The 24,679-nt window shown below is 46.6% G+C and overlaps 1 protein-coding gene across 2 annotated transcripts in view; it reads right to left on the minus strand.

The window, feature by feature from the left end:
- TBPL1 (TATA-box binding protein like 1) overlaps window positions 1-24,679 on the minus strand; it is a 190,841-nt gene that overhangs the window by 163,331 nt on the left and 2,831 nt on the right. The window contains exon 3 of one of the 2 annotated variants that reach the window (XM_085611898.1): window positions 16,271-16,347. The gene's annotated coding sequence lies outside the window, so the exon portion shown is untranslated. Of the gene's footprint in view, window positions 1-16,270; window positions 16,360-24,679 lie in introns of both variants that reach the window. The other variant, XM_085611899.1, reaches the window with a different exon arrangement.

The following is a 24,679-nucleotide window of genomic DNA, read 5'->3' on the forward strand; positions in this document are numbered from 1 at the left end:
TACATTTCTTACATTTATGGAGAACTGTACTGTCCCGAAACTTGCGACAATGTTTCAGCTTGCCTATGATATATGAAATGTATTTATGATATGCGCATGAATATTACGACTTTCAGAGGCCACCGGGCTCAATTATTTTATTAAAGGTGTTTAGGCACAAAAATGTTTGAGCACTGTTCTGCAGACAGTGCCCATCTCACATGTACTTGACAGCCACACTCTTGAAGCAAACTGATTGGGTGGTGAGCTGGCCAAAGACATCAATACCCTTGTGTGAAAATCTGAAGCTCCACGCATGGCCCGAGAGTAGACCACATCTAAGCAGCCAGTCACTTGGGTTCACAAGCCGACAGCAGCACACTGGGAAACCAAGCAAAGTTAGAATGGGACTATGTTTACATGGAAATAACCAGGATATCTAATGACAACGGAAAGAAATAATGATCACTTCAAAAAACCGAGCCAAACTAAGGCGCCTAATGGCATCCCGTGGTAGTCCTGCGGATATGTGCAGCAGGTATATAAAAAAACTGCTCGCTCCAATTAAGGCAGTAAGCAGTGCTTGAAATAGAAAGACAGAACTACAGGTACCCTATACCAGAGTACCTGCATGCTTCTGAGAAGTGCCGGTGCTCTTCAATTTAAAATATTGCTGAGAAGTGCAGGTACTGTCCCTCCCAAAATAATGAAGTGCAGGAACTCAGTACCTGACAGTACCGTCTCATTTAGAGCACTAGCATTAAGACCCTTTTCAGCAACATCAGCACAACACACAAGGGCACAAGGACTGCAAGACACAAACTGAATGCATCGATAACTGTCCACAACAATGCATGTACCCGGACAGGGCTACACAGAAGAATGTACTGTAGTAGGCAGGCAACAAACACTGACAGAAGTACAATGGGTCCTACCGCGATCTATAAGCGCACTTTAAGCATATTGTTCTGTGCTGCTGTCAGTATGTGTGGTTTTCAGCTGAATCCCCTGCGCATCTGCTTTTTGCCCTGTTGTGCTACTGTCAGTGTTTGCTGCCTAAAGTGCAATCTTCTGTGCTGCTTCTCTTGTGCCCTTCCGTACTTGGGACCTATTGTTCTTGACAGCACACACACAGGCAACTCAGAAAAAGTGACCACGCATATTAATTTACAGTGAAATCAGGAATTCCTTGGGAATGAGAAGGTTCTGTGGATAAAATACACATACAACGTGCTCAAAGAAGCTTTGAATATCTGCTGCGCTGTGCTGATTTGGCCCTTCATTCCTCTGAAGGAGACTCAGACCTTTATTTTGGGAGTCAAACTATTCTTCGTGCGAGCTGTGCGGGCGGTGCGTAGTGCTTCTATGGGCTTTCAAATTAGTTGTCTCGCTGTAAATTCGCCCTTTGTTACTTCCATATTGCACTGAAACCATGTCATTTGGTCACCAAGTAGAAGCATGCTTGCATGAATGGGAGGATGTCTCGAACCTTTTTAGCATTAGCATCTATTTAACCAAGTGGTGGTGTTGGATCAACATCCTGTGATTATGGGCAAATCACAATCTCACAGTGCCTATGTTGCAATGATCTGAAACATGGGCAGACTGTAACCTCCTCCCTCATGTTGGCACTTGATAACCCATTTATGTGCTTACATTGTTTCAGATAAAAGCTAGGAGTGCATCCTTGAACAATAAAACGCATAGAAATGAAATGTGAAAAGTAATGTGTGAATTGCTGCAGTGTCCTCAGTCCGATCTATTCAGAAAACAAAAACAGGGTGGGGAGAGTGGTGGCAAAAAAAACTGGATCATGGTGTGAGACAGTGGCTCTGTATATACTTTTTCTTAATAGGTACAGAGTGTACAGAGTCCACAGTCCCCCAGGATTTGACAGAGGTTAAAGTTAGATATAACCTTACTCTCTAAAGTGGTAGCTTGGTCGAGCAGTAAGGCAGTATCAGAGGACAGTGTAAAGCATTTGTTGTACACGCTCAGTCAGCAAATGGTCTCACACACTCAATAACTGAACTCTAGGCCAATGGTTTATATATAAAAAATGTATGCTTGTTTTATTTTAGAACCAACACTTGGATTTAAAATATACTTTCTCAGCAGGAGATGTTTCATGTAAATACTTTTGCAATATGCAATAGACTTTTGTAAACAGTTACAAGTGGTTGCAGTAGGCAACTCTATTTTTAAACACAACAATGCATTGAGCTCAATGGTAAATTCAAGTTATTTGCAACAGATTACATTTTAGATTACTTTTGGAATTCCAGGACTGGATCCTAGATTCAGTCCTGGGTCAGTTCTCAGAATCAAGTGATGAAAGTCGACTTAATTACTGTAATGATTTTTAAACAATATTTAGCTATTTTAAAAGTTAAAAGTTAAAAGTTGACACTTAGAAAATATTTCAAAGAAAACAGTCAAGGAAGGAAGGAAGGAAGGAAGAACATTCAGGTTACAGGTACAGTATGTTCTCGTTACTTTTGTAATCCAGTACTGGGTGCCTGGACTCAGTACTGGGACCTTTATCCAAAACAGGCAAGTAATTACGTTTTCAGATATTATACGATTTTTGAAGAATATATAAAGATTGCAGAAATCGACACTTAGAAGAAATTTCACAGAAAAACAGTCAATGGTTTCCTATGGAAGAAAATTGAGTTAAGGGTAAGTACAGTTGTAAGTCAGTGCTGGGCACCAAGATCCAGCACTGGGAGCTCACCTAAGAGCAGGCGAGTAATTTCGTTTTCGTTACTCGGCTGATTTTTGGTGAATATTTGAAGATTTGAAAAGTCCACACTTAGAAGAAATTTCAGGAAAAAGCCAGTCAATGTTACCCAATAAAATGCGGTTTAAGGGTAAGTACTCGACTGGCAGAGTTGAGGTTCTGGGCATAGACTCAGGGGTCCCCCAGGGTCAGGTAGGTACAGTTGGTTCACCCTCAGCGGCTCTAGGGCGGCCGGGTGCACAGAGAGTTAGGCCCAATGTTATCTTATGAGGGATAGGGGGGCCTTGGTTGGTGGCTGCTGACTGGCAAGCCACGCGGCTGTGGGAGCTGGGCTCCTGGTCACTTACTCAGGGCAAGTGGGGAAGTAGGTAGGTGTAGAGTTTTCACTGCCAGGGCCACTCGGGCGGCTGGGTGCAGAGTGCTTTTGAGCCTTCGGGCTTAATTGATTTCAATGGGAAATCTCCGGTTTAGAAAAAGACTGCAAGCTCTGGGACTAGGACTCTTCAGGTGCCACCACCACTTCGAGAGGTAAGTTGGGTAGTTGATCGCGGTTGGGGGGGGGGGGGTCACCTTGTTCTGAGGCTGCAGGCTTCTTCAGGAGTGTCGAGGGAGGTCCTTGGGTGCCGGACTCGGGGGTCACAGTTGCCGTGGGGTCATCCTCAGGGTCTTTGTTCACTCTGGCACTGGCTAGGCTTAGCTGGTGCAGAGTGTGCTGGGTTCGCGGTTCCGGGCTGCTGCCAGGGATGAGAGATAGGTTTTGAGTAGAGCCTCTACTCATGGGAGTCCCAGGGGCTTGGAGCCAAAAGGTAGCCAGGTCCTCCGGGGTTGGTGAGGTTGCTGGCCACAAGAGATGCCGGGTTGGAGCAGGAGCAGGTTCGAGGGTCGACAGGCCGGTAGGGCTGGGGCCAAAGCAGTTGGTGTCTTCCTCTTTTCAGCAGCTGCACGGCAGGTTTTCTTTCTTCTTGCTCTTCGTAGTTTTGAATCTGGAATCTGGGGAAGGAAGGTTCAGGGTGCCCTTAAATACTAGATGTAGGGGCGTTACAGGTAGGTGAAGGGCAGGGACCAATGGGTCCCTGTCCTGGGGTGGGTACACCCCCTATCCTGCCTCTCTCCTGTGGGAGGGGGGCAGTAGCCTAGTCCTGATAGGGTAGGGCCCCCCATCTTCAAGATGGCGAGAGCCCGGAGATGTGTTTCACCTCGCCTCCCCCACCTGAGGGGTGGGGTTGGCAGGCTGGCACATCCCCTGTCCTTATTTGGGGTTTCCGGCCAAAGCTTCCCGCCAGAGTGGGGGGTTGCAGGGGCAGCTCACAGAGGTGGCATGCCTTTGAAGCTTCCCTCTGCCCATCCTGGGGGAGGAGATTTAGCACCTCGCCCAGGATGTGCATTGTTGCAGGCCCAGGAGAGCAGGGGCTCTCCTACCCAGGGGTCCAGTAACATGTCTGCTGGGTGGCAGCCTCAGAGCAGACGTGGATTGTAGGTTAGGTTTAAGGGGGCACCTCTAAGATGCCCTCTGGGGTGCTTGGTACATTAAATCCCATACTGGCATCAGTGTGGGTTTAATGTGCTGAGAAGTTTGATACCAAACTTCAGTCTTTAGTGTTGCCATTATGGTGCTGTGGAGCTCGTGTTTGACGAGCTCTCAGCACCATGTACTCTTAAATGGCAGCACTGCACTTACAGTGCTCAGGAATGGACCTGGGCACTGTAGGGGCACAGGGCTCCTGCTCCTGTGGCCACACAATTGGCATAAGGCACCCAGCTAGAGGGGTGACTGATGTATGCCATGGCAGTGTAGGTGATGGGCATGGCACACAGGGATGTGTGCCATGTCGACTTTGTTTTTGTCTTGCACCCAAACACTCAGCCTGCAAAGGCAGGGTGCGTGTGTAAGGGTACAGGGCCTCTAAGGGTGGCACAAGGGGTGCTGCAGCTCTTAGAGGCCTTCCTTGGTCATAAGGCCCTGGGTACCTAGGGTACCATTTACCAGGGGCTGACATGTGGCCGGGGTTTGCCGGTTTGGTTTGTTTTAGGGAAGGAACATAGGCCCTGGGCACCTGATTGGCAGGAGTACAGGGAACACTCAGTCAAAGTACATTCAGCAATTCAGCAAAAAGTGGGGGCATACCATGCAAGAAAGATGGCACTTTCTCACACATGGCAGCTGGAGGGAGGGGGGGGGGGGGGGAGAAGAAATTGGTGGAGGTAGGGGAAAGAGTAAAACAAGGGAGCAGAGCACATTGTCACAGATGAAATGCTCACTTCCCTCTCACTGCACTGTATTTAACGGCCAATTGACAGGCGAGGAAATGTCTTTCTGCATGGACCTTTAGCACCCTCTGTAAGTCTACAGTATATGGTACCCTGGCACATAGGGCCGGAGATAATAGAGAGTCCGTAAGGGCTGCAGTACGAACGGTGCCACCCTAAGGGAGCCCTCCCCAAGCACATGCAAGACTGCCATTGCAGGCTGCGCGTCTTGGTGCAGACAACAGTGAAAACATGACAAGTCACAAATCCTTGTGTCATGTCCCTAACACTGCATGTAATATTTGTAAGTCACCAACACAGCAGGCCTGACAGCTTCAAAGCAGGGTGCTTAATATTACATGTGAGGGCATACCTGCATAAGCAGATATGCCCCTGTGGTGGTCAGTTTGACCACTGCCAGTACAAGTGACCAGGGAAGCCATTATGAACCATGTACTGGACACTGGTAAAAACAAGTTCCCCAGATATAGGATTGCTTCACTGAAAATAGGGGTTTGGTACCAAACATCTCGTCTTGATAAACCTACACTGAGGCCAGTATTGGATGTATCAAAACATGCACTCAGAGGGCACCTTAGAGGTGCCCCCTGACTACCTACCAGTCTATGGTGTGCTTGCTGACTGGATTCTTCCAGCCTGCCACCCGAGACAAGTTTCTGACCTCCTGGGGGGGGGGGGGAAGAGCCTTTTGCTCTCAGGTCAGGAACAAAAGCCTGTTCAGGAAAAGGGTGCAACACCCCCCCCAACACAGTATGACCTGCTCATTAGCCTCCTTGGGTTGGGGAGCTTCAAAGGAGCTTTTCCTTATTTGGAATGCAAATCTAAATCTGCCTCCCCTCTCAGGAGAGGAAGCCGCCACCCCCTGTCCAGAGCCCATTTGGCACCTGGACAGGAAGGACAATTTTCTAGTTAGGTAGGTGTGCTTCCCCCAGGCTAATACCACCCCTAAGTTGGGCTAACAGAGATGGACACAACTTTTCAGAGGTAGACATCTTTGTGAGGGCATACCTAGGAATTCTGGGACAGGGTTATGCCACTTCCAACAGGAAGTGGTCATATAGGGGGCATAGTGACCCCAAGGGTCAGTAGCCCTTTGGCTACTACCCTACACTCCCCTAATGCCCCTAAATTCAGTATTAAGGGGAGTCCCTGGCACCAGAGAAGCAAATCCTGATGACCTGAGAAGAGAGGGGACACCAAAGAGGTGCAGAAGAAGACTGAAGAGTGCACATGACTTGGCCCTGCCAGCCTGTGTGCAGCCCTCATCGAAACCCGCGCCAAAGTCGGCTTCTCTTGCAGCGTTTACTCCAAAAAGCTGGGAGGACTGCCTGCCTTCAAAAAAGACTCAAGACCTCCTGTAAACAGTGGACCTATTCTGAAGAAACTCCAAAAGAAAAGACTCTGAGGTCTCTGGAACCGCTAATACCAGACACCTGAAGCAACTACTGCACCCGTTGCCTCTGGCCCGATTTGAAGTGGGCCTCTGGTGTCAACAAGGTGCCCCAGCCCTCCAAAGCTCAAGTCCATTGTGGTTTCACCCATACCGGACTCTGACGACGCCTGCAGCCTCTGCACGCAGCCCCCCTCCCGACCACGCCGGTAAGAGAAACCCAACACCCAAAGTCACCTCTGTACGCAGCACCCCTGGGTCTTCGAGAAGAGGACCAAAGGTGTCTCTCCCCCCCATATCAGAGCATGACAAGGTCTGAGCCCACGTCTTGGTTCAGCCTGCAGCCTCTTTTTACAGAGACTGATCCCCACTAAAATGCATTGGGTTCCAGATGAGGATTTGCCCCCTGCAGTAACCTAGTTGCTTTCGTGCCACTGGTGGTGTACTGCTGGTCTTTAAGATGGCCACGGTATTTTTCTACCTTCCCACAGCGTCTGTTTCAGAGTGGACATGACGCACACACCTTCCCGCGAAATTAACTAATTGGTCTTGCTATATTTAGCATCAACTTCCGAAACTCTAATACCTGAATACATGTTGGGCTGACAGGTCTCCAGGTCCAGGAAGGAGGGTGAATAAGTACGTTTTTCCGCTGCTGCCAACGACTTCGGACTAAGGTAATACCTATGCGCTCTGCGCCGGCACTATGAAACTGATGCTGCAGCTCTCTCTCTTTTTTCCTTTTAAATGCAGTTTCCACCCCTGACCTGGCTAACGCTGGTGGCCCTACCCCAACACGGGGAGGGTATGGATTGTACAGTTTTTATAATATGTTAGGCTACTAAGTACCTAGTCGGGTTGTCCACGTGTCACACGCGCTTAGCACGCCACTCTATTGCACACATAGGGCGGTGCTGTAACAACAGCCATGCACGTAAAATCACATGGAGCCAACAGTCAACTGTCCACAACTTTGGCACCGACCATAGCCCAGCGTCTTAGACTTCACCAGTATCACATCTTTGTCTAAACGTATGGGCACACGTTTTTAGCACTGCCAGAAGCGTATCTAGCACGGTCATAGCAAACTTTTTTTTTTTTTTAAATATAAATGCTGAACAAACACATTACGTGCTCCATATTTACTTCTAGTGGCGAATTGTCAGTATCTGGGAGTTACCGTCACGGTTTACTTTTTCTTTGCAAGGTCTAATCATCATACAGGACCGCATCTAGCCTGGTGCAGTCCCGCATGGACGCTCTGGCTTGCTGCAATTTAGAGGCAGCATAGACCTATGAGCACACTGATGTTTTATTAAGCTTCAATGCGACATGACTTGTCATTTACCGCCAAAACCTCTACCACAGTGCACGGCTCAGTTACATCAACACGATTAGTATAAGTAACTGTATGCGATCACCTTCTTTCCACCATGATGATGCATTTTTTGTGTCCCCCCCCCCCCCGCTTTTTGTCTCCATTAGGTTTGGTCCAGAGCAAACGAATAAGACGTGTCTCAAACATATTACGTTTATTTGACATCATTGTAGTTATTGTGGGAATGTAGGGTGTTTTTCCCTGGTTCCCACGGTTTCCACATTGATACACGGTCCTGATGAAGCGCTTAGGGACCCATCTGCAGCGAGAAACATGTCGACCACCCCTCACTTTTTATAAAACACAACGACACTCAATTACGGATTGAGAGCAGCGGGAATAGATTTGGTTTTTTCCCCTCTTCTTTTGCATAAAGTGCATCTTCATCCCCGTCCAGATTTTAGCTTAACCCAGAGGACCCCCCAATAAATCTACCAGGGTACCAACGGGTTATTTTAATTTCACTCACACCAATTACTTGGCCCACACACCCACATGCACAAATGCGGCAACTCCTAAAAAGATCTCCACCAAAGAGCCCTCTAGCAGGGCCCGTGAGGGACTGCAGCACCAACCCCACGAGGAGCAGTACCCAATGGTGATGCTTTACACTCGCAAGGGTGTGTGAGGGCACAAGATACACAGGAGTACCACTGCCCACTCTTGCACACTCATTCCTAGTTTTGGAGACAAAACGCGCACATTCGCAACCGACCTTGGCTGCTGAGCGCCCCTTCTTCTTTCTCAAGCATACAATTATAGTTTTTTTGGCACTCATTTATGGCCTGCCCTGCTACACCCTTTGCTCTTTCATATAGGGGTTCAAAGTGGGCCTTCCAAACTTCTGCCCCCAGATTTGATTCTATTGCCAGTTTGACTTCTGTGCAGCCAGTGTTTACTAAACTCCAAAAAGTCCTCATGTCTCTGGAACATAGGGCATTTTCCCGGCTTTCCCATTGATCTTCCTCCCGTTGTTTCTTGGCCAAATTGATTATGTTTTTGTGGGCTGTCTTTTATTAAAGGTCTATCTTTGGATTTGATAGCTAGAACTAGTGCTTGCTTGGCCTTACGACAATCGCCATTATACCAAGGGTGACCTGTGGTTTCCTTTTCCCTAGATTTTGAAATGGGGAAGAAAATATTTGGCAGATCAGATACTAAACCTTGGTGGTTGTTCGCGATTTCATGTAGGGCAGTAGTGGAGACAGCAGATTTACTAAGTTGATTTGCAACCTTGAGATATGGAATTACAGTTTGATAAAGGGAGTTTAACTTTTCCTGGGATTTGGAAAAGGACTCCCATTAAACTCTCCTCCTGCAACTAGATAGGATTAACCTGTGGCTGGTTGAAGGTTGGCCTGTGTTGAGATCCCTAGGGCAAGGCGGTACCATCTCTAGATTCAGGGCATTATGGTCACTGTCATATCGAGGCACGACCTTGAAATCAATCACCCGCTGCCAAGATTAGTGTCCACTGTTGGACAGGCCACACGAAGGGCTTGCTCCCTCCCCGCACGACAGGGCCCGAGCTCCGGCCCACCAGGCATAACCCACGAAAAGCACCTGTACCCCGTCTCCCGACGGATCTTCTGCCCTCGGACCTCTACTCATCACGGGGCCCAGCCCCACCGGCTCCCCCGGCCGGTTCAAGCCGCCATCTTGGGCCCTGCACCACGAGGCCGCGTGGCCTCGCCCCGACCCTAACCCCGGGCCTGGCCGGCCCCGACATCCCGGCACCACCATCCACCCAGGAGGTGAGCGGACCACTTGGCAGGTCAATGGGAGAACGAAGTGTCAAGAGCTCTTCCCCCGCCAGGTGCCGATCGCCTCCAGCTCCCCCAGGCGCTGGCTCCACCCCCTGCTGGGTGTCTGGACACCTTCATCCCGGGCCCTCCGACCTCCAAGTGCGAGGGTCCGGACATCAAAGGGCGCCTGCCCTATAACTGGGGCAACTCCGGAGCAGGAAGGCAGTTGTATCCTGGAGTCGAGAGACACCGAGAGAACTCAGCCTTGACGGACTACTGGCGCTGCCGTAGCCCGCTCTTGTGAACCATCGTCCTGCCTGCTGGCGCTGCCGCGGCCTTCTGCAACATCCATCCTCACCGGGACCTGCTGGCGCTGCCGCGGACCGTACATCGACCATCTTTCCGGGACCTGCTGGCGCTGCCGCGGACCGTGTACCGACCATCTCGACCGGGACCTGCTGGCGCTGCCGCGGCCCGTACCAACTAAACCACCAAGCTCGAGGATTGTGAGCTAGTCATCATCTCATCCGAACTACCTGACTGGTAAACAGACTGTCCCGCTACCCCTTACCCTGCTTTGAGAGACTTGAATCGAGGGGACCCCTGAGTCCAGACCTCCTTGTACCGTTCAACCGTACCTTAAGAAGTGCTTATAAAGAACACTGAACCTTATCCGTGTGTGGTATCTGTCTGTGGGGGGGGGGGGGGAAGTTACTTGTCTGTACGATCGCTGGAGACGGCTCTCCCCGGAGACCTCTCCTCCTGACCCCGGCCGACCCTCCCGGTCCGTCTACCCTTTCTAACATCCACCAACATATAGTCTAGAATAGAAGAACTTCCTGGTCTATTATAAGTTTGGTTAACCGGGGGAATCAGATTTTGTACGCCCATTGCAGGCCCCGAGGGAGTGATTTTATGTAAGGGTGTTCATTTGAAGTACCAGTGGAGTCAAGGCCCGGGCTGCCGGGAGGTTTGGTTCTGGTATGGCCCAATACTGGTCCTCCTCACTGACATTACCCCCAATTAGGTCTTTCAGGGATTCAAACTGACAATTGAAGTCGCTAGCAAGAATCACCAGAGCGTTGTCAGGAATAGTGTATAGAAGTAGTCAATTGCTCAAGAGCTGTCGACTCCTGGCCTTGGCTAATTGGGCGGGAATAGACATTAATTACATCTATTCTAATCTTGGCGGGGAAGCTCAGAATAACAGAGTATATCTCGAGAGGAGGCTTCGACTTGTTTAGCCGTGCAACCCAGGTGCACGGCAATCCAGGTACAAAGTCCCCCTGCAGGTCTTCCCCTACTTGTGGCTGCTAGGCAAAAGGTCGCATAGCCTAGTCTGTGGGTGTCCTCCCTCGCCCAGGTTTCCTGGAACATGCAAATGTCATTATATTTAATGAATGCTCCCCACTCCGGATTGTCAAGTTTGGAAGTGAGGCCCGCAATGTTCCAGGATAACACATGAAACTTGGATATGTCATTTGATGGCTTGCTTATATTACTGGGTTCCTCTATGGTTGGACACTCAGCTCTGGGGGATATGCTTTCTATATTCACCCACTGCTGGCCTATGGGTACCTGTGGTGACCTCAGAAATGTACCTATGGTAATAGAATTTGTAAAGGACCCTTCCACTCCCTCGCTTTGGGCACTTCCCACTCCAGCAACCCTCTTAGTGGCCCAGTCTGCTTCCGGTCTAGAAATAACAGGACTCTTGCACAACTTCCTCCAATCACGGGGGTCCCACCTGTAATCCCACTGTGGATTTGATTCCACAGTTAGTGGCTGTGTTGGTTTTAGTCAGTCTACTTCTTCTAGGGACGCAAATCTATTTGTAAGTTGGAGATTAAAAAACAGTGGGCTCGGTTGATCCTGCCCCAAAATGGTATTTTACTGGTACTGGTGCCTAGACCCTGCCCCACAGACTGGCCACGGACTATTTTTTGGGGCTAGTCTCAGTGAGGGAGGGGGGTTTAAAATATCTCATGGGGAGTGGCCAGATGCCCCCTTCCTGCCTTTGCTGGTTTCGTGTTAGAAGGGACCTTACAACCTGGGGGTTTCTGAAATTGATCACAATGGTGTCACCAGGAATATCTTTTGGCCTCTGGCCCACCCATCCCCACCCTACGGGCAAATAAGATTTCACCAGCATCCTTATTCGAGCCAAAAAATGCATTTATTTTTTAGATCATAATAGGATTCCCTTTGGCCACAGTTAAGTTCTGGTACTCCAGTTAGGATCATAACATGCGGTGTTGAGTCCAGGGGGAGATTGATACATGATAGGGTTGGTCGTCCCTCTACTACTTCTATTCGTGTGTCTTGCCCCTCTTTTTCTCTATACATTGCCCCCAAATGCTGCGCATTGGCTTCAACCAGAGGTATTTCTGGGCAGTATCCTTGCTTCTTGCCACTCTCCCCACCCCGACTGCGCTCCTGGCTTTGTAAGCTAATTATGTCTCTAAGCTTGCTGGGAATATTTGCATGCTTAGTTGCATCCTCCTTATTACTCCGAGTTTGCGGTGGCAGGCTCGGGTTCATTACCGGTGCGTGATCTACTCTCTGGTGGACTGGACAGGTTTGGGACACGCGCTGCTGGGGGCGGTCTTCCTCTCTAAAATTAGTGTCTACCATGCCAACATATGTGTCTAGCAGAGACGTAATTTTGTCTACCCGGAAGGTCAGGATGTACAACTCCTCCTTAATGATATTTCTTATTTGTAACTGCAAATCCATTATTAAATTTCACACCCGGGATGGTTTATCTATACCTTCATTCGCATGTCCAACCAACCCTCCCATCCTCAAGTCACCATTCACTACAAGATCAGTTATTCCCTTCTTCAGATTCCTCTCGGACCTCGTAACAGTTTTTACATTCCCTCTCTTCCCTGGACCAGAGGGGAGATACTCAATAAATAAGTCTGAGGTAGGTGTATCGTGTACCATGGCACATGTCCTGGACTGGGTCTTAGAGAAGACGGAATCTGCAGTTAGTGGGGCAGATGGTCTATGAGGGCTGGAGAGAGAGGGGCTAAGTCCGGTGTTATCTATAGCAGTCTTTCGGTCAATTCGTTTTCAGTTGATACTGCCCCATAGCCCTCTGGAGCATTTTATCAATAGAGGTGGGCTGATGGCTTGTTGGCGATTGTATAGCAAGTGTTTGTTTGTTCCCTGCACAGGCGTGTCTCCCCATTTTGCCTGGTTAGCAAGGACACGTTCCACATTTATCAATGGTCTGAAATTGCAATGGAAAGTCCGGGGCGGCTAGAATGTTGCACACAGCACAAGACTCCCACGTAGGGGAATTGCAAAAGCCGCAGACCTGGCTTGAGGCAGACTTAAAACACTCAATAGAACATTTCCGGTGTGAATGCACCCACCTTAAATTCCGACTTCTGATGTGACTGTTGGCTAGAGATGGTTTTCCATGGGCGACTAAGGGGGGTGGCCCAGCCCAGCCTCTTCGGGGTGCAGAAGGGCTCGGGCTACACCCGCGTGCGTCCCGCGCTGCGGGAGCCCGCGTCCAATTTTAAAGCGCCGCCTGGCGCGGTTTGCTGGCGCTGTTGGTGGGCATCAGGGATTGCAGGGCAGTCTGGTTCCTGTGGCCCTCCTCCTTGGACCAGTGGCGGCAAAAAGGGCAGCAAAAGCGGGACCCCGAGTCCAATTTTAAAGCGCCTCCAGATGCTGTTTGCTGATGCTGTTGGTGGGCATCAGGGAGTGCAGGGCAGTCTGGTTCCTGTGGCCCTCCTCCTCGGACTAGTGACGGCAGAAAAGGCAGCAAAAGCGGGAAGCAGGACTTGGTGCAGGTTAGAAAATATAGTACTTTCAGACTAATACAGTTGAGTGTAATTGAATACAGTTGGCTTTGTTACAGGTAAGTCAAATGTTCAGAAAAAGGTAAAGTTACTTGTAATTACTTTTCTGATTACTTTTTCTACTCAGTGTGATATGCCTGAATATCACACTGGGACATTTCCAAGATAAAAGGCAAGGAAAATGTTTGTTTTCAATACGCAGTTTCTTAGGTTCCCATACAAAACACCCTCCACACAAGTTTTTCAGAGGAAAACCGTCAATAGTCAATGGAATCCTATGAAGAAACATAGGGTTATTGTCCTCCAGGGAAGTAAACGGGCTTGGGGGCTGAGTTTCTGGGATTAGAATAAGGGCTTCCCCAGGTCAAATGTGTACTCAAAGAGCACCTTTAGCAGCACTAGGGCAGCCGGGTGTAGAGTGCTGAGGCCCAATGTTATCCAATGGGGGATAGGGGGCCTCTGGTTGGTGGCTGCTCATAGGCACGGCACCTGGATGTGGGAGCAAATCTCCGAGGGTTTAGCTCAGGGCAAAGGGGGATCCAAGATAGCACACAGAGTGCATCAACAGCGGCACTGGGGCGGCCGGGTGCAGGATTGACATCTGGTGCCCTGTTGGTTTCAATGGGGGCACTCCGGTCAGAACAACACTGCAGGCTCAGGCACGAAGATCTTCTGGAGGAGACCACCAGTTGGAAAGGTAAGTTGGGATGTCATGGGATGCCGGGACACCGTCGGTTAGGCCACCCAAGGCCATGGTGTACCTACGCACCCACTGACAAACCACTCATACTGACAGTCAGACCCAAAGGTTACAGGGACGTTATAGTAAGGCTGACATTTCACTCTTACAAAACCAGAGAAATTCAGCAGTTATAGTTAGCTGAGCTAACTACAACTCGTGCCCCCGCAATGCACTGCTTATGACCTCACATTTACATCACTCATAACTAGGGCTCCCGTTTTCCGTTTTTACGGATAAATACAGACAGAAAACTATGTGTTTTCTCTCTGCATTTATTTTTAAAAATGGATAAATACAGAAAATGTGCTTCTTTTCAGTGACTCTCCGTGCTGTTTTCATGAATTTAGGCCAACAGCTGAGCAGATGGACAGCATGGGAAGTCAAAAAACGGGATGAAATTTCCTTAAATAACTGCATTTGTCAACAAACATTTGCGGTATAAGGTAAATATTTGCCAGTGGATGTACTGTTATGTAATATTTGGCAACTTAAATAGCTAAAACACGACAGGCATCAAAGTATGAGTGCACGTCTATCATTTAAATAAATATGGAAATGTAAAGTTTTACAACTACATTTATACGCAAAACACAAAATAAATACGGATAAATACAGATAAAATGGCCAAAAATTAAATATGGAAAAATACAGACGGAAATGTTAAAAAAAGAAATACCATAAAACCGGGAGCCCTACTCATAACATAGCCAGTGACATCACTGATGACATTTAAAATGATATCACCTATTACATCATCCAGAGTCTGACGCACCCACTCACACCCCAAAATAACCTTTCGTACACCCACTCCAACTTCCACACTACCATTCTCAAACCATTGACACACCCATACCAGCACTTACACACCCAATCACTAATTCATAGGTCTACACACACATTCACTCACATACCCATACAGCCACTCACACAGTCAGTCACCCATAGAGCTTCTCACACACCTACTCCCTCACCCAGAGTCCTTCACACAGCCACTTACGCGCCTATAGTTTTACACACACTCACTCACTTATTCATACAGATACTAACACATACTCACTCCCCTATATAGTCACTGACACAAACACACTCTCACCCATACAGCCACTCTCACAGTAACTCAAACTCCATCGCTCACCTATACTGCCTTTCACATATGCAGTTACTCACCCAAATACCACTGACATATCCATTCACTCACAGACAAAGTCAAACATATCCAGTCATCCAACAGCGTCTCAGGCGCGTTCACTAACCCATGCATGCACTGACTCACCAACTCACTTATCCATGCAGGAGTGCACACACCTCCTCACCCACCCACACAGGCACTCATACGCCCACACAGGTACTCAGACAGCCAATCAATCACCCATACAGCCACTCACGTACACAATCACCAACCCATACAGCCACTTAGACTCCAACTGACAGACTGATACAGATATTCACACAATCAAGTCACGCAACCATAGATTCACTGAGACACCTAATAACTCACTTATACAGTCATGCACCAACCGAATCATCCATACATGCACTCATACACCGACTGATTCACTAATATACCTTGGTATATATATATATTTAACACTCAAACTTGAAAAAAACACTCAGTCACTGGATGATGTCAGTAGTGATGTCATTTGAGAGGTCATCAGTGATGTGACAAACCAGGTCATGAGTGATGTAATATGTGAGGTCATGAGCAGTGCATTGTGGTGCGAGGGCTATGGTTAGCTCAGCTAACTATAACTGCTGAATTTCTCTGGTTTTGTACGAGAAAAATGTAATCCTAACTATAACGTCCCTGTGACCTTTGTTTTTTTCTGTAAATGTCAACTTTTTAAAATTCTATTTCCTAACTATAATGTCTCTGTAACCTTTGTTTTTTTTCAGTGAATACATACACACACACACGCACACACACACACAACAAAATATGATACTGTTTTGCTTACATACACTCTTTTTGGCAGTCTAAACAGAGGGGCATAACATGCCTTCGTCACGAGGACTACTCAAAACCCTATGGAGCAGTAAGGCAGAAGTGTGGCGAGTGTGCACAAAGATTCCCCAGAAACTCCACTGGGGTGTTTGGATTATCCCTGAAGGGTTACCACTGAAAAACATAACATTTTAAACAAAACCGTCCCTTAAAAAATCATTGATTTAAAACCTGGGAGACACCAACCCATAGCTGAACTTACCTTAATACAGAATTTGGATTCCTCACTGCATGGTGCTGTGCAAGGCAGGTTTTTATATGGAGCCTGATGTTGCCAGCCTAGATAGAACACTTTGTTAGTTGGATAAGACACATTTAAATAAGCATACTCTAGCTGTACTCTGTAAAGTTAAACATACAAATTAACTGTCAACAGGCTAAAATACAACCACTTTCAAAAACTCTGTCACACGATCAACAGCATGCCCCACTGCAGAGATTTCATAACCTTCCTTCGACCGACAATAAAATCAGGTACTAATGCAAACACCACTTTAACATGACCAGTGAAGAAGAAAAAATAACTGATAAGAGATTCATGGTGTTATAGTAGGTGGAGTTGAAATTACGTAACTCAATGGTATTCGGTTCAACACTGTCAGTAGATCTAAAGGCAGAGATTGCCCAGCAACAACATGAACTCAAATGTATACCACACAGGCCTAAAAAAATAATAAAAATGTTACTAGACATGCAAGTCTAGTGACTTGAATAATCTACTCAACCTAACTAATGCACTTGACCCATAACCTGGTCTCAAATTGTGTGATCCTAGGCAAATATTTTATTTAAGGGAGCAGCCTTTTTAGGTCTCGCATAGGCAGCGCATGCGCTGCCTCTACGAGGTATCAAGTAATCTCTAGGTGTTGGCAAGCGGCCGGTAGTTTCTCCAGCCGCTTGCCATTTGCTGAATGTTGTCATAGCTCCTGTTAGCTGGCTTTTTAGTGGCTGTGGATGTCAAACTGACTTCTGTGTAGTCCGGAAGCACCGGTCACTAATTACAGTTTCCGTCTGCTTTGTACGCACTCTTTCTTTGTCTCGGCATTTCTGCCTGATGTAAACATGGCAGCGGCATTACCTGTATTGTTTAACTTGCGGCAGTCATTTTCTCCTCTTCAAGGCGTATGCGCAAGGCTCAGAGTGCTTATAGAGTGTTTTAATAGGACGCTGCATGGCAATGTTTTCGTGTATTTTGGTTCGTCTAGTTAAAATAATTTAATTAATATAGCCATGGATGTGATATATTACTGAAAATATTAGCATTTACTTAGTCAAACCCCTTGTAGCCTTTTATCGTTTAATTCGTGTATAATCCACAAACAATGTTCACATTAACCCTTTTGAAACAGTTTATTTGCTGTTTAAAAGATGGTGGAAAAATAGGGCCCAATAATTCTGTAGTTGAAAAGTTTGTCCTTTTTCTGTTTCAACACATTGACGTTTGCAATGGGCGTATATCCTCTATGTCCTGTGCTCGTGGACCGGACCGTGCCATCCAATTTGTTCCCTTTCATTTTCACATTTGGTAGGAGAAGTGATACTATTCACAAGAGAAATGGCTCTGGTGCGGCTGCCACCTGAGGGACGGGTTAGCCTGCTCAGTTTCTTGCTGGGTCTGTCTGTTCCATTACTGTCGCTGCTTCCTGGACTGGAGCCGCTGTTAGGTGGGACACCAGGACGGTTAGCGCTAGATGTATACATCGCAGGACTGAATGGGCTGCTGTTGTTGCTATATCGTGCACCGCTTTACCAGGTACTCCGTTTCTACATATAGACTCCAACTATCCCGCTCCCCCTCCCCATATACCAAACTCTTAACACTTGAGAAGGCACTACAGTGCCTCCTGCTTTCATGCTCTCCATGACTCAGTTTTTTATTTGCGATGATAAGAATACAGACTTGCAGTCAGCTGGCTTTAGAGTAGAATTGCTTTCCTACCTAAGCCATTGGCCAAGTTGCTGGGTGCAGATCCTTCGTGTCGAGCTGTGCTAGTGGGCAAAGAGAGTAGGTTGAGGCATTTGAACAAAATGTATAGTGTGACACTCCTTTACAGTAGGCTATTTAGCACACACAATGACTTCAAATGATGTTTAAAATGCAAGAAGACTGTGTTTAATTCCCTCTTTTATGAGACAGAGAACGCGCAATTGTTTTTCTGTTAGGTTTACATATCTTAAGTGCAAAGATTCGCTGCTTTTATCTGGTTTTCTGAAAGTTTTTTCCGTAGTCAGAGCACTTTTATAACTTTTTTTATTGTGTGTGCCTACTTTTGCTGTTATCTTTTTGTCGTTACATTCTACAGTACCCTGTGGCTAACAATTTACAGTTTCTATTAAAGGCCAGGCTGTTCGATTAAAACGGCGGCTGTTCAAGCAATTTTATTCTTTATTTTGTTTTAAGATTGCCCACGGTCTTTATTGTTATTGGTTGTTATGAGCTACTCAATAAATGTTTGACTGACTGGAAATGAAGTGAGCAGTCTGCATAAGGTTGTAGAGAGTCACCTTGTCATAGAGATTCCTCTCTATACCCTCCAAGATGGATGTCTAACCATCTTAAAATGGTGAATGAAAACAAAATGGACACCAGGTCATGGTGCATTTGCACTTGTATATACTGAAACATGAACCCCTATGTGTATGTCACCATGCAGGTGGTATCCACTTTGCTGAAGTTCACAGGTGTCACTTTCTAGGTGTGTGCGCTTTTTTTTACTATGCACTTTTATTAAATAAAAAGGTAGCCCCTGCTATACATTCCATCTTGCATTTTGATATCTTTTTTCGTATTTTTATTCATCCATTTACACCCCTTTGTGTTAACATAGACATAGCTTTACTGTACAGTGGCTATAAGAGGTTATAGGTTGCATTTTTTTCTTTAAATTATTACTCCACTTAAAAAACATAAATAAAAAACATTGCCATTTACAATGCCAATAGCTCCAACTCCAACAAATGCGAGACCTATTGCATTGTAAATGCTTGTTTTGATTATCACAAGTCCAAATTGTTGACCTAATATTAGACCATGGCCTAAGAGTGGTTAATGGAAACAATAAGTTTGATTGCCCCACTCGTCCAACATTTACAAGAGGCTTTAGCATCTCACGAATAGATAACATCCTTGTGGATAACGAGTTATGGGCAGTCTTATACAATATGAATGTGGTTCCAAGACCGGATAGTGACCACCAAGCCCTAAGTCCATCCTTCTCCACGATTGTGTTTGCTGACGCAAAATTAGCCAAGTAGTGAACATCTCGCCTATGTTCCCTACATCTAATTTAAGAAATATTAAATGGGCAACCATGGAGACGGACACTAAGTGCACACTTATATAATCTTTTTGTGCATAAATTCTCTCAGGTAGTCCTTACAGACATAGGTAATAGCAACTTTGCCTCTATACACTCAGACCTTATGGGCACATTAAGATCATGCTTTGCTTAGAGGGGCTCACCAAAAGAAAACCACCTCCTGGTATTCAAAATCTTGCAGTCAAGCTAAATCCCTCTTATTATGTGCGATCAATAAGGGTCAAAGAGCTTAAATTGCAGATGCCAGAGATAAGTACAAAACACCTTAGAAAAGGCCAAAAGAGAGTGGGAGGAGGAACAGTGGTTACTTATGGTAGAAGCCCCAGAGAAGGGAGACCATAAGACCTTCTGGAAATTATTTTCCTTTAACTCCTCTAGTGCTAACCACCTGGAGTTTACTATAAAACCTGATATATGGGTCTCACACTATAGTGGCCTGTATAAAGGCAAATTGAACCAAAAGAATTCAATAAGTCTCCCCTAGGGGCCAAGAGTACCTCAATGGGAAACGCAATCCATGCTGAGTATAGTAGATCCGTCACACCAGAACTCAATCTTACCTTTACTATTACCAAAATCTGCAGTAAAGCTAACGAAAAAAGAAACGGTGCCTGGGATGGATGGTACACCAGATGATCTCTTCTTGTCACAACTAGACATTTGGGCACCATACCTGAATGCTGTATGTAAAAGCATCTTAAAAGGTAACTCCATTCCGGATACATGGCATGGAGCAATTATCATACCCATCTACAACAAGCATTTGCAATGCAATAGGTCTCGCATTTACGCAAGTTTAAGCTATTGCAATTGTAAATGAATGTCTTTTATTTATGTTTTAAAAACCAAAAGCAAAATAAAAGGCATAGCCATTTACAATGCCAATAGCTCAAACTCACGTAACTGCGAGACCTATTACATTGCAAATGCTTGTTGCTAATGGGCGACTGCAGCCTGTAACGTATGGTTTCGTAGTGGTAGGTTAGATTAGGTGTGGTAGGTTGGTGTGGTTGGAGAGCAAGAAGGCATGGTAGGCGCGATACTCGCTTGGGTGTGGTGGGTTCAGAGCTTAATTTGAGCCAGTGGCTTCTGGTGCTCGGAACCGGCACTTAATTGGCAGCACCAGCACCTATGACAGTCTGTCACATAGTGGGCTGTTTGTCTTATTTATAGTGAGCACACCAACAGTTTTTTACTAATTCAATATACGTTTAAAATGACTATTACCTGCCACTCATGATAATCTTATAGCTATGGGGGGCTGGAATAGTCAAATTGTCACACTTGTAGGGTTCCTGAGGAGGGCCTTGGCACTTATTTTTTTTTTTTTACAAATTGAGCACTGGTTGCATTAAGTATTTCTGTAGTAAGCCCTAAGAAAGTATAAGAGTGTATGGAAACAGTGCTGCCTTTTTAAACAGATTGGGATTAAAATCAGGATTTTGCGCAAAGATGTAAAGCATATGAACAACCTTTAAAATAAATTGATGAAAACGTTCCCACAACAGTTTTACATTTCCAGAAACGTACTTGCCTGTGGCCGTAGGTAATGAGCTGCTGAGGCTTTTTTTCTTCTATATAGTTAATGGGCCCTCGGCAGTGCATAGGTTTAAAGGTGGTTCAGGGGTCACTAGAGGACGATTTGGAACAGAGCGTGCCCTTTTCTTTGATATGCATTAGTGTTCCACACGCATGCCGAACTTGTAAGATTTGGCTGCTGGAGCAAAAATCCAGGTTTCATCTGGAACAATTTCCTAGTTTTTGTTTCATTCAAAGTATTGACCCTGCAGATAGCACTGTTTTCAGTCACCATGTTTTCTAATAAGATATCAGTGAGTTGATCACTCACGGTGAGGTGGCTTCCAGCTGAGTCTGCCTCCAGCCTGCACTGAGCCCACTCAATCTTCCAAGGTCGAAAAGTTGTGCTTTGTGAAGGTTAAATTTGGTTGTATATATGGGTTATATTTGAAGTGCCACCAAACAACAGCACACGCGCTGTTCAAAAGAATATTAGAATGCCATTTAAAAACAATACAGTTTACGTCAGACTGCTGCTGTGCTTGTATACTGTCCTTCGGTGGTTTCATTTTGCAGCATTACACAGGCATGTGTTTTTGGCACGACTCCAACATGTAAAATGTGTAGTGGATGTCCTCTGTTGTCCTCCGACATTAAAATTGTGGCTCAACGTGAACTTTCTATTGCAACGCAAACCAATGTCACTGTCTTACCTTGCACTGTGATGTCAATTTGAGAAAGTGGCTAGCCTCACAGTAATTAACTCAGCTCTCATGCTGCACCTATGTCATTATCATAAGAAATTTCTGTATTGAAGTCATAACTACACTTTTACGAGTGCCATAGTAACCTTTTGCTTTCTCAAATTTGCTTGAAAATGGAACGTTTGTCCACTCTTTTTTCAAACTTTTCCCGGGGGGAGAACTCCCCCACCCCGAACACCCGCTCGCCATATGGCCCTCATCCCGAACATTTACACCCCACCACTTTACGATGCCACCAGCTGCCACTGTAGAAACCAGGAGCAGTTTACGGAGGCCCACTAGTGAGAGTTCATAGCTCTGTCGCTCGTGCTGATGAGAAACAGTGGAATTGCAACCAGTGAGGTGAGGTAGAAGAAGAGGTCGCTGTCGACGGGAGGGTGTTTTTTCAAAACAGAGTAATATTTTTCTGCCTCCCAGAAGATCATGAGCACAAGTAATTAGCTGTAAATATTACAATGGAAGAAAAAACAAGCAAATGGTCTCTTAAAGACCTGTGAAGTACTCGGGTGCGGCTGTGTGTCTGCCCGGGAAGCTGTCTCAGCCCAGGCTGCCACACAGGGGGGAGGGGAAGGGGGGGGGGGGGGCGGGACTGAAGCCCTGGCGCTACTTGGCTCAACCGCCTGCTTTCACTGCAAACTAAACCACTGGCACTTTCCCAGGGTGCATAGAATCCCTCCCGCCTGGGGTGCCGTCAGTCCTCTAACCTTGACCCATTTATGATGTATTACCCAAACTCAACACCTCCACCTGTGGTGCGACTCACCTCGGGAGTACAGGCACTGTGGCGACTCGAGGTCCAGGCCAGAGCTGACCAGAGATATGAAGTCCGAGGGCATCACGGCACGGCGGGGTGAACAAACCTCAGGCCCTGGAACAGTGGCGCGAAGCGCCGGGGATGTCTCCAGCACGTGACCATAAGAGCTCAACCATGCATGGAAGTTCTGGAACCAGAGCGCATGGTGAGTGACAGAGAACAATTGCCCGGCTATTGGCGGATGTCCGGGGATCACCATAGCGTGGGTGACAGGGTCCGGGGAGCGTGTGCAGGCTCAGAATAAAGATTGAAGAGCCACTGTTCGTCTGCTTTGAAGCGGAGACACGCACGTGCACTGTTGCCAGGGCTGACATGCAAAGCAAGCACAATCCATTTCAAATGTAGCCCAAAACAAACTTAAGCCCAGTTTCCATAATTTGAGAAAACGAGAAAAACGCGTGCGCGCCTCGCACTAAAGGAGGATGCAGCAGGGGGAGGGGAGACAGGAGGGGGCCTGCGCCTGTTTCCCTTGTGGGAGTGAGCAGGGGCACCATATGTGTGCAAGTTAATTACAAACATATGACATCAAAGCTCGTTCCTGCGAGGGAATCACCAGACGTGCATGCGTGGCCATTAAAAGCAATACAACGCGTGCACGTTTTTGGCTGAAAAGGCGAATCGGTGGCTAAAGGTCTTTCTCCTATGCAGTGCATGCGCGCTGCGTAGGCGAGACCTAAAAAGGGAGAAAGATCAAACCCCTCAAAATATAGACCTATCTGCCTCACAGATAACACCCAGAAACTTTTCTGCAGGCAGGTGTTGTTTAAAATGTTACGATTGGATAGACGAGAACAACATCTTAGAAGAGGTGCAAGCCGGGTTTAGACCCAAGATTAGCACACTGGACGAGGTCCTCCGCTTCAAGTTGATATCTTGGAAATATGTCACCTTGAAGCATGACCATCTATATGTCGCCTTCATAGACTTGGGGGCGGCATTTGACCTGGTCCCAAGGGGAACATTATGGGAGGTATTGGATGGATATGGTATTCCTTCTGACTTACTAAGGATACTGAAAGAGTTACATACAAGCACCTATGCTAAGGTCAGGTGGAATAACACAGGGGACCGGTCAGACAAGATTAAGATCAACCAAGGGGTAAGAGAAGGGTGTGTCCTCCCCCCTACTCTATTTAGCCTCTACATTAACGGAGCAGTAGGTAGACAGATGGACCGCAAACATGACGCCCCTAAATCAACAGGTATGCCTACGCTATTTTGTTAATTCCACGCACTCCAATGGGGCTGCAAGCAGAATTAAACGCTTTTGTCTCCTGAGAGGAAAGAGGTCTTGAACTAAACTCCTCAAAGTCTAAAGTCATGACCATTAACCCCCCACAGAACATATAGAGGAAATGTGTATATAGAGGAGGTCTGCCTCGAAAAAGTCCTAAACTTTGATCATCTAGGAGTTAGGTTAAGTGATAACCAAACGTAGGGTCCCCAATTAGAGAAAAGCAAAGCCATCCTCCATTTGCATACCTCTGCCGTAGAGAGAAAATATAGGGCTGCCTCAGGAGGCACTCTGTCTCTGGTCACTTCCATGTATAGATCAATAGCTGTAGCATCGGCAATTTATGGAGCTGAGATCTGGGGCCTTGTGTTGACAAGTGTTGATAATTTTACAAAGCGCCTTTTTTAACTTCCTCTAAGTTTCCTTATCACCTCACTAAGATTCGACCTAGCCCTCAACCCTATACACCTAGTGGCTCAACTTAAACCCATACTATTCTGGATTGGACTCTGCTCTACTAGGGAACGAGCAACATATAGGGACTATGTGAAAGAGCTAATGTCTCTCGATAGGGACTTAAGTACACCCTGGCTGAAGGCGATAAAAGTCATATCTCATGGAATAGGCATGGTTAATTTATTGAACACCCCGGAGCTGATCACCAAAAGCGATGCCCTTGAGGTGAAGGGTATAGACTACTCGCTTCCCAGGATTGCCAGCCCGTAGTAAAAGGCACAGAAGGCTTACGTACCGCCCTATCATCCTATATGTCGTATTCCACTAATGTCAACATTGAGAATATTGCTATTTACATGGCCCATTTATTAATTTGTTTTAACTAAATATGAACTTACACTCCCATGAAGAATACCTGTATCACAGGACAATCTTATTGGTCTTGGGTCTAGTAGCATGGTTTTAGCTAACATTCATTAATTTTAACCAATGTCGATTTTAACCT

Source organism: Triturus cristatus, chromosome 6, assembly GCF_964204655.1.
Source record: "Triturus cristatus chromosome 6, aTriCri1.1, whole genome shotgun sequence".
NCBI lineage: Eukaryota > Metazoa > Chordata > Amphibia > Caudata > Salamandridae > Triturus > Triturus cristatus.